The sequence below is a fragment of the Pteropus alecto genome, unplaced genomic scaffold (assembly GCF_000325575.1).
Source record: "Pteropus alecto unplaced genomic scaffold, ASM32557v1 scaffold40, whole genome shotgun sequence".
Taxonomy (NCBI): domain Eukaryota; kingdom Metazoa; phylum Chordata; class Mammalia; order Chiroptera; family Pteropodidae; genus Pteropus; species Pteropus alecto.
In genome coordinates, this window is record NW_006431919.1 from 2,344,212 (window position 1) to 2,352,287 (window position 8,076).

The 8,076-nt window shown below is 48.1% G+C and overlaps 1 protein-coding gene and 1 long non-coding RNA gene across 9 annotated transcripts in view; one reads left to right on the forward strand and one right to left on the reverse strand.

Moving 5' to 3' along the window:
• Positions 1 to 591: 591 nt before the first annotated feature.
• The window catches only part of SMIM3 (small integral membrane protein 3), a 16,653-nt gene continuing 9,168 nt past the window's right edge, over positions 592 to 8,076 (forward strand). For 4 of the 8 annotated variants that reach the window (XM_025043045.1, XM_025043044.1, XM_015585346.2 and 1 more), the window contains exon 1: positions 888 to 1,167. The gene's annotated coding sequence lies outside the window, so the exon portion shown is untranslated. Of the gene's footprint in view, positions 1,168 to 8,076 lie in introns of all 8 variants that reach the window. The other 4 variants (XM_015585343.2, XM_015585344.2, XM_015585347.2 and 1 more) reach the window with 3 other exon arrangements.
• Positions 1,183 to 8,076, reverse strand: part of LOC112475230 — a 45,182-nt gene continuing 38,288 nt past the window's right edge. Inside the window, exon 5 of the long non-coding RNA XR_003044624.1 lies at positions 1,183 to 7,519. This is a non-coding gene — a long non-coding RNA (uncharacterized LOC112475230). The remainder of the gene's footprint in view (positions 7,520 to 8,076) is intronic.

The following is an 8,076-nucleotide window of genomic DNA, read 5'->3' on the forward strand; positions in this document are numbered from 1 at the left end:
TAGTCCTATTCTGGCTTCGACAATTGCCAGCTGGTGAACTTGGGAAGTCACTCAAGGTCTCTGAACCTCAGTTTCATTTCCTCATCTGTAAAAAGAGGCATTTGGACTGAATGACCTTTAATTTTCTCTTCAATTTTGGACATGCTCAAGGCCTGAGCTGTTTTTCAGAAGAGTAAGACTGAAGAACACTGGACTGACTACTTGTGGGTGCCAAGATGGGGACGGGGAGTCCTGTTCACTGGGTGGCGGATCACCGAGGAGGGCAGGAGATCACAGAGTTAGCATTGTCCTGTGTGGAAGTTGGGCATAGGACACTGAGCTTTAATGGGCCATCGATCACCTTGGATTGGACCATTTCACTGTCACCGCAAAATAAACTGGACGCTCAGAGGCATGTTACAGCAGACAAACAACTAGCTTCACGCTGGTCCTCTAAGTCGATCCTCACACCAGGGCTGGGAGACAGGCGTTATCCTCACTTTACAGAGAATGAAACAGCGAGGGCCGATCCTCACACCAGGGCTGGGAGACAGGCGTTAGTTATCCTCACTTTACAGAGAATGAAACAGCGAGGAGAAGCCTGTTGTTAAGGATGCTACTACACTCACTATTACAAAGCCGGGGCTCCCTGTCCAGCTCCTCCACCCAAAACCATTGGCTAGACTCTCCTGCGTAGACTGCAGCCGGGAAGGCTCTTGGGGGACACATTTTAGGTCAGCCCCTCGGTTTATAACACAGAGAGGGGAGCCCCGGGACGGGAGAAGTGCTTGTCCAGGGCCACGCCGCGAGTGAGTGACAAGGCTGCTAGGGGATTCCGCGGCTCCTCGGTCCTTTCCCCGGCTGGCTCCTCACTCACCCGCGGCCCTCGGGGAGCTGGGGGAGGAGCCGAACCGGGTGGCGGCGGCCGGGGGCGGTCCCTGGCGGCCGCGCATTCCAGAGCCACCGGATCGGATCGGCGTGCCTGGTGCCCAGACGCGACTGCGAGCTCTTCGGAGGAGCCGGGCACGTTCTGGGGCGAGATTCCAGGGTTGGGGGCCGCCTCCTGCTGCCGGAGCCAGTGCCTGGGGACTTGGAGCGGTCTCTGTCCCCGGAACTTTCCGCAGACCCGGCGCTTTCTGGCTGCGGCGGTGGCCGCGCGTTTTAAAAGCAGCTCTCCGCGGATCCGGGGTGAGTGGGGCCATCGGTGTCGCGCGCGAGGCTCCGGTCCTCGCGCCGCCATCTACTCCAGTGCCCTCCCAACTCTTTTCTTCATTTCTCCCTTTCATCACTTTGGCACTTCCCGTTTCTTCTTTTTTTCAACCCTTACACGTTCGCGCCGTCTACACGCGATCTTGGGCCTCTGGGAAGCTGGCCCCACAGGAGACAGGCTTCTGTCCGGCTGTCAGTCCTGCTCTTCTCGAAGCCCGTCTTAGAAGGCGCCCGAAGTTTGGAGTCAGGGGAGGTGGGTCCCAGCCCTGGTCTGGCACTAGCGCTTTCTCCATCCGATCTCCTAGCCGTGTTTCTCCATCTGTGACATGGAGAAAATAGCCTTTGTCTACAGAAATCAGATGAGAAAGGGGTGTGCCAGGTGTCCTTCCAGGCTCCCTTCTCTCCTCTTTCCGCCTCTTTACTGAGGACTTGGCTGTTCCGGTTGCTGGTTCTCTTGCACCCGGGTCCCCTCTACAAATTCCTTGAGGGTAGGGACTGTCTCTCTCCCCTGTCTCTGAGCCATCCTCAGCACTTGGCCGGGGCCTGGCGCTAGCCCCTGTTTACTAAGTGAAAGAATGAGAGATTTGAACCATTCAAACCTGTATAACTGTCGGAGGTTCTTATTTTGATTTGAGTGGCCAGACTGGGCTCTTATTCCCGCATCTCCACTTGTTTCTTCCTAACAGCACTGGTCCTGTTGCTCAGACCCTGGGGCTCATTCGAATCTCCTGTGTCTGTAGAGTACTCAAAGCTCTGGGCTGTAGTGACAGCTGCTCAGTCATTCAGTATCAGAGATTTCTTGTACACTAGCTATGATCTGGGCTACCGCTGCAGGGGGTGAGCAGTCAGGAGGGGTTGTGAATGCCTGAATGTGGGGGGCGGGGGGTGCGGTTCCCTGGGAGTCAGCAGACACTCTGAGTTACTTTGATGGGGGCATGTCCACTGTTCAGACCCTACCTCCCTATCCGTGAAATGAGGAAGCGGGGATTAAGCAGATGGGTGTCCGTGGCTGAACATTCTCTGGGTTCTGCAGTCCACTCGGCAATCCTCTGAGCACATCCGAGACAGCCCAGCTGAGCTTTGGGACATCACATACATCTGCAGTAACAACCAAAAAAAAAAACTCCTGTTTCTAGCTGTTGCGGGGTTGTGAATCATACTATGGAGATTCCTAGTTACGCCACCAAATCTTCCAAACTCTGACCTCTTGGGGAGTCAGGACTGTGGGGAATCCCCCTTCTGGCACAGCCTAAGAATCACTGAGCTGTGGTGAGGTGTTGGAGACATGACACAAATTAGAGACTCAGGGTTCTGACGTGGTCAGGTCAAATAGCCCAGGGGTGACAGACTGAGGGGTAAAGAGGCCATAACAGTCTCAGATGTTTTCTCAACCATATTCTGATCCTTCTTTAAAAAAACGCGCTGTTTCTTCTCCATGGGTTAAACATACAAAGGAATTATCTCTGAGCAAAGAAGATCTTTATCTGAGCAGTTGGCTGTGGTATCAAAACCAGACACATGTACGCACATTCACAGTTTATAGGAGTGGCTGTTGGGATTACCACATTCTGCAGAACCCCACTCTGATTGGCCAGGTAAGCTGAATAACATAAGAATAATCATACTTGACATGTATTAATTTGTTTAGTCTTTACCTCAATCATATGAGGTACGGACCATCATTACGTCCATTTTGTCGATGAGGGAAGTGAGGTCCAGAGAGAAAAAGCAACTCAGCCATGGTCACAGAGGAAGTAAGTGGCAGAGCTGCAATTTGAACCCAGGCAGTTTGGCTCCAGGGCCCATGCTCTGAATCTCATCGGAGTTGGAGGGATCTGGGGTCAGATCTTGCCCCTGTCACTTACTTGAAGGGTGACCTAGAGGAAGTTAGATGAGAATTCGACAGCCATTGGACTAGTGAATCACTAGGGACCCTAGTACCCTTCCAACTCACTGGAGAAACAGAAGATGAATGCCAAGTGGGGATGGTGTACATTCAGAAGTAAAGGCTAGGAGTGAGGTAGCCAGGAAGGGGAACAGGTCGGAGTTATAACCACCCGGCACATTACACAACAGCAAACCAGATTCAGTACTAAACCGTGTACTTTAATTTCCCTAGTTGTGTACAGATATAACTTCATTATTTTATGGATTTGGACCTCTGAGTGGGCATGCGAATTGAATGACACATGGCGTAGGATTAGGGGAAATGGAGTGGGGAGAAGGAAAGACAGAGAAAACTAAACTGGGTTTCAATTAACGGGGATGCATGTCTGGCACACGTCACTGCTCCTAATCCCCTGCCCCAGGCAGATGTTAATAAACAGGCACCTAGCCTCCACAAGGCCAGGGAATCCTCCTCAACTCAGTGCTCTAGATAGCCTCTATGAGTTGATTGTGAAATTTTATCTTGCTCTCCCAGACTTCTCATTTCAATCCTCTGGGGTATGGTCAATGAAGTACTAAATGGCAAAACGGAGACCTTGCTTTCTGAGCACCCTAGTGGCATCTTAGGAAACACCTTGGGGCTTTTTAAAGATTAATCTTCTCTTCCCTTCACTCCTATGTATATTTTTAATGGTCTTCAATCCAGGAATGTTCTGGACCTGAGGCAGGGTTCCAGGGGACATCAGGAGAGCAGAGTCAGTCTTTGAGAGCTGGCCGGACCCTTAGAGACCACCTCGTCCATCCTCTCCAACTGACTGACGGGAGACTGAGGCCCAGTAGGAAAGGAGGAGTTACTCAGGATCACACAGTGTCTTCATTTTCTAAGGCTATCACAAATTACCACAAATTTAATGGCTTAAATATTAAACTTATTATATTACAGTTACATAGGTTGGGAGTCTGGTATGGGTCTCCCTAGGATAAAATCAAGGCATCATTAGGCTGCATTTCTTTTGGAGTTTTTAAGGGAGAATCAGTTCTCCCTGCTTTTTTGAGCTGTTGGCAGAATTCAGTTCCTGTGGTTGTAGGACCAAGGTCATGGTTTTCTTGTTGGCTGTAAGCTGAAGGCCATTCCCTGCTTCTAGAGGCCATTGCATTCCTTGGCTCAGAGCCCCCTTTTTCTATCTTCCAAGCAAGCAACAACAAGTCATGCCCTTCTCATGTCGAATCTCTCTGATGCACTCTTGTGATTAGATTGGGCCCACCTGAATAATCCAGGATCATCTCCCCCTCCCCAGAGTCCTCAACTTTAATCCTTTAATCAGATCTGCAAAGTCCCTTTTGCCTCTGTTCTCTTGATCCCGCCCTCCGAGTCACGTTTTTTCATATTTGAGGTTCCGGGGACCGGGACATGGACATCTTCGAGGGGCCATTATTCCACTTACCATGCACAGCGAGTCGGGATGAGTGCCACTCGGGTGACCTTGCAACTCTGTCACTGAACCCCCAATAGGCCTCTCATGGAGAGTCTCCTTTATCAGGCCAGCACACAGCAGGCACTTAGTCACCGGCAAATAACAATGATGGATGGTAGAGGTTTAAACAGGATGCTGTGGATTTGGCCTGGGTTCCTCTGCTGGCTCCCTGTTGGTTTCTAAAACTCTGTAATTGGCTGGGTCAGATGGTACGTGCAGTCTTGAACAGCTCTGGCTGCTTTCTGATCTCTTTGAAATATCCTGGTGTTTTTCCATTTTTCCAGCCACAGAGGAGCAGACAGAAACTCAGGCTGAGAACAAGTCTTTAGACAGTTAAGAATTTTGGAGGAGACAGAAGCCAATTGGGATAAAACGAGAACAGAGTGCTCCTCAGGGACCTCGGATCATCGGAGAAATGGTTCCGATTTGATTCATTTCACAGTTTTGATAGTCGTGTGTCCTGCCTGTTCCTTCCTCTGGCCCCTTTCTTTGGAACAGAAGTCCTTGGTGAAATCGACTCTGTGCTGGGTTGGTAAATGCTTGAAGCTAACTTGTCCAGAATTGGGAGAACTATTTCCGAGAGTAAATGTGAGTTGGGTGGCCTTTTCACACTGAACTTGGCATGGGAAGTCCCCTCTCCTTTTTATCAGCCTCCCTGTCCTCTTCTAAGAACAGAAAAAGAAAGGTTCATACTCTGGGCAGCAACTCCTGCACCCCTCTACGTACCTCAGTGCTCTGATCCTGAGCATAGGGAGTCGAAACTCAGATTTAAGCTCACCAGCCCAAGACAGTCAGCAAGAGGAAACCCGAGAGAGCATTATTCTGAAAGGCCAGGCCTCTTCTGCCTGTTACATACGGGGTACGCTAGAAATGAAAGAGGTCCCCATCATCCTTCCTGGATGTACAGAGAGCCCAGAAAATGACCAGATAAGAGGATGTCATTTTATTTTACAGATAGGGTTCTGACTTTTAGGGTCATTGGACTTTCTGCAGGGGTGAGGATTCTTTCTGGACCTTTACCAATAAGTTCCGGAAGTTGAGCTCAAATCTGAAGTTCCCCAGTCTGCCCATATTCATTCCTTCACCAGTCTCACATTTATTGGGCATTTACTGTGTGCCAGAGCCTGTAATAGGAGCTGAGGATACGGCAGTGAACGAGAGCTGAGGCTTCTTTCTGCCCTCCTTATGCTTGCATTTGAGCAGGAAAAGATGGCCCAGACAAACAAATAATCAAGCAAAGAGACAAGTTAATTTTAGATTGGGGAAAGTGGGTGGAGACAATAAATTATTACAAGGTATGAGATAGAGAATGGCTGGTGGATGAGGGCGGGTCTAGAAAGGCTTTTCCAAAGAGGTGACATTTAAGTTGAGATCATGGACATTGAGACACTGGATGTTGAAAAGGAAGATTTAGAGGAAGAGCATTCTAAGACGAGGGTGCAGCAATCACAAAAAGTCTTAAAGCGGGACCAGGACTTGGGACATAGATCATTAGGTACCCCAGGCTACTAGGTAGCCAATGGGGTTCCTTCTTGGTACTTGAGTTACCTTCTCTGTCTGGCCTAAATATTTTATTCTTCTTTAACAATCTCACCAGCCCCTTCCGAGGGTAGAGCTTCATAAGTGTCCTGTAAGCTGTGTGATGCTAGTAATCCCCCAAGTCTACTGCCCTGGGAACCATCAGCCTCGTTGTTCACTTTCTGCAGGAGACTTGAAGAGATGCCCCAGCATCGGTGACTAAGAGCTGGTTCTAGCTGCCTCCTTTCTGGCCCCTGTGTCTGGTGGAAATGAAAAGGCCAATGCACTAACTGCTCAGAGCTCTGGCAGTGCTGGACCAAAGCCACACCTACAGGAAGCCACCTGCCTCTATCTGCCTTTTCTCCCACTTTTGGATAATTAAGCTTGCCTGCCAGCAGGAAGTCATTTCTTTTATTGCCTTCTTCCTCTGTGAACTCCTTGGCTGTAAAACCAGTTGGATAACCATTGGCAAGCTCTGAAAAGTTAACTGTTAGCTGCAATTCAGATGTGCAGGGTGTGTGTTTCCGGTGGAAGGTCGAAGCTGGGTCAGATTACCAAAGGCTATTTGTTTATGAAACTTTTCACACCTCCAATAAGGGTGAAAAGCAAGATCAGATTCAGAGTAGCTATGGCACCCGAACTAATGGTGGGGCCTCTAAACGCTTTGAATTTAGGAGCGGTACTGTATTCACTACTAGCTCAGTTGAATAAATATGAAGCACTTACTGTGTACCAGGCATTGTCCTAAGTAAGTGCTTTACGTGCATTAGCTCATTCAACTTCCATGGTATCCCAATGAAAAAGTTACTATCATTAGTTATTATTATTCTCATTTTACAAACGAAACTGGAGCTTAAAGAAGTAAGCTTCTTGCCAAAGCCACCAGGACTATATATGCTCCCAACACACGTGTAGCTTATCACTTCTGGGCTTTGTTGAGGATGTCTATTCTGCTCATCCTGCCTTTCCCCTCATTTCTTCCTTTTGAACTCCTACTTACTCTCAAAGCCCATATCCAAAGCCCCTCTTCTTTGTAAAGCCTTCCATTTTACTTAGACAAAAACAAAGGAATGAGGATTAATATCTTTTCAGCCTCTATTATGTTCCAAGATTCTACACATTTTGTCTCACTTTATGCTCACAATAAGATGGCATAATACAGTGCTTTTAGTGTCCCTATTTTACAGATGAGAAGACAGGCTTAGAGACTTTAAATAACTTGTCCAAAGTCACACCTCCAATAAGGGTGAAAAGCAGGACTCAAATCAAGATCCTCTGCAGTCTACACACTTTCTACCACTTTCCTCTTCTCCGTAGCATGTGGTTTATACCTTCAGTGCAGCGATTCTTTGCCTTGTCTTATAATTAATGTCTTTTCCTCCAGAAGAGAGTGAGCTTCTTCTCTCTGTCTCTGCATCCACTCCTGGATCCCCAGTATTAATCACAGTGACCTAAATGTTTACCAAATTAGACAGGATGGTTAATCTATGAGTTTCATGCTTAGATTGGAGGGATAGGTCAGGTAAATCAAGCATGCTGCTGGTTGATTAAAAAAATCATTAATATAGATTAATCATCTATCATCTTTATTGATAAAGATACGGTCCAAGTTAGGGATGCTAACAAACTCTAGCCGATGGAGGGGAGGATATCTGCATAGGTCAATGAGTCCCTACATACGGCCAGGAATTATTAATCATAGAACAAACATTCACAGAGTGCTGACTGTGTGTTTAGAATGCTGCTAAAGAAATACTATGTGTGATGCCCCCATGGAATTCTCCTCACCCTATGGGGCAGATACTATTATTTGCCTACTTTTGTTTTCAGCTGAGGAAATGGAAGCATTAGGAAATTTAAGTAACTTATTCAAGCTTGGTCAGCTAGAAAGTGGTGGAGCCACATTTAAATCCAAGCTGCCTGGCATCCCAGCCTGGGCTCTGAACACTACTCCGTAGTGTAAGTGTAAAGGAAAGACTGCCCTGCTGCTTACCAGGATTCCCTCCAC